The sequence below is a fragment of the Arachis duranensis genome, chromosome 9 (assembly GCF_000817695.3).
Source record: "Arachis duranensis cultivar V14167 chromosome 9, aradu.V14167.gnm2.J7QH, whole genome shotgun sequence".
Lineage (NCBI taxonomy): Eukaryota > Viridiplantae > Streptophyta > Magnoliopsida > Fabales > Fabaceae > Arachis > Arachis duranensis.
This window is the reverse complement of record NC_029780.3, coordinates 26,851,609-26,854,133: the sequence shown is the minus strand read 5'-3', so window position 1 is coordinate 26,854,133 and position 2,525 is coordinate 26,851,609.

Genomic DNA, 2,525 nt, shown 5'->3' with positions numbered 1-2,525 from the left:
CACTGAGAGGATGGGATGTAGCCATTGACAACGGTGATGCCCTACATACAGCTTGCCATGAAAAGGAGTAAGAAGGATTGAAGGAAGAAGTAGGAAAGTAGAAAAAGAAAGGGCACAGTATCTCCATACGCCTATCTGAAATTCCCACCATTAATTTACATAAGTATTTCTATCCTATTTTAATTATCTTTATTTTATGTTTATTATTTATTAATTTTCAAAAATCCATAATCAATTATTATCCGCCTGACTGAGATTTACAAGATGACCATAACTTGCTTCATACCAACAATCTCTGTGGGATCGACCCTTACTCACGTAAGGTTTATTACTTGGACGACCCAGTACACTTGTTGGTTAGTTGAACGGAATTGTGTCCACACATAGCAAAGAGCCATTATAATGATTCCATACAACAACAAAGAATACAACATTGATGATCACAATTTCATCCACCAAGTTTTTGGCGCCGTTGCCGGGGATTGTTGAGTTTGAACAACTGACGGTTCATCTTGTTGCTCAGATTAGGTAATTTTCTTTTCAAAATTTTTCAAAAATCTTTTTCAAAATTTTTCTTTTCTTTTTCGTTTTTCCAAACTTTATTTTCGAAAAAAAAATTAATAAAAATACAAAAAAATCATAAAATCATAAAAACAAAAAATATTTTGTGTTCTTGTTTGAGTCTTGAGTCAATTTTTAAGTTTGGTGTCAATTGCATGTTTTAAAATTTATGCATTATTTTTTCGAAAATTCCATGCATTCATAGTGTTCTTTATGATCTTCAAGTTGTTCTTGGTAAGTCTTCTTGTTTGATCTTGATGTTTTCTTGTTTTGTGTTGTTTGTTGTTTTTCATATGCATTCTTCGTTTGTTAGAGTCCATGCATTAAAGATTTCTAAGTTTGGTGTCTTGCATGTTTTCTTTGCATCAAAAATCTTTCAAAATTACGTTCTTGATGTTCATCATGATCTTCATAGTGTTCTTGGTGTTCATCTTGACATTCATAGTGTTCTTGCATGCATCATGTTCATAGTGTTCTTGGTGTTCATCTTGACATTCATAGTGTTCTTGCATGCATCATGTGTTTGATCCAAAATTTTCATGTTTTGGGTCATTTTTGTGTTTTTCTTTAAAAAATTTCAAAAACAAAAAATATCTTTTCCTTATTTCCCTCCAAATTTTCGAAAATTTTGGGTTGACTTGGTCAAAAATTTTTAAAATTAGTTGTTTCTTACAAGTCAAGTCAAATTTTCAATTTTAAAAATCCTATCTTTTCAAAACTTTTTCAAAAATCAGATCTTTTTCATTTTTATCTTATTAATTTCAAAAATTTTAAATTTTTTTTCAAAAAAAATCCTTTTCTTAATATTATTTCATGAATTTCGAAATTACACTAACAATTAATGTGATTGATTCAAAAATTTGAAGTTTGTTACTTTCTTGTTAAGAAAGGTTCAATCTTTAAATTCTAGAATCTTATCTTGTAGTTTCTTGTTAGTAAAGTAATTAATTTTAATTTAAAAAAATTAAATCTTTTTCAAACATATCTTATCATATCTTTTATATCTTATCTTTTTATCATATCTTTTTCAAAATTTTATCTTTTTCAAAAATTTGATTTCAAAGTATCTTATCTAACTTCTTATCTTCTTATCTTTTCAAATTTGATTTTTATATCTTTTTCAACTAACTATTTGACTTTTTATTTGTTTCTTATCTTTTTCAAAACCGCCTAACTACTTTTCCCCCTCTAATTTTTGAAAATACCTCCCTCTTTTTCAAAAGAAAAAATTCTTTTTAATTGTTTAAACTTTAATTTTAATCATATCTTATCTTTAATTTTCGAAAATCACTAACCACTTTTTCAAAATTATTTTCGAAATTCTCTATCTCTCCTTCTATCTATTTATTTATTTATTTACTAACACTTCTCTTCACCTCTCTTCATCTCAAATCATTGTCCCTACCTTTACCCTTTATTCAGACTATTCATTCTTCTTCACTCCTATTCCATTTCTTCTTCTACTAACATAAAAGAATCTCTATATTGTGACATAGAGGATTCCTCTTTCTTTTCTTGTTCTCTTATTCCCTATATAAGCAGGAACAAGGAAAAAGACACTCTTGTTGAAGCTGATCCAGAACTTGAAAGGACTCTGAAGAGGAAACTAAGAGAAGCTAAATTACAACAATCCAGAAACAACCTTTCAGAAATTTTCAAACAAGAGAAGGAGATGGCAGCCGAAAATAATAATAATGCAAGGAGGATGCTTGGTGATTTCACAAAACCAACGTCCAAATTTGATGGAAGAAGCATCTCCATTCCTGCCATTGGAGCCAACAATTTTGAGCTTAAACCTCAACTAGTTGCTTTAATGCAACAGAACTGCAAGTTTTATGGACTTCCATCTAAAGATCCTTACCAGTTTTTAACTGAGTTCTTGCAGATTTGTGAGACTGTTAAGACAAATAGAGTAGATCCTGAAGTCTACAGGCTCATGCTTTTCCCTTTTGCTGTAAGAGACA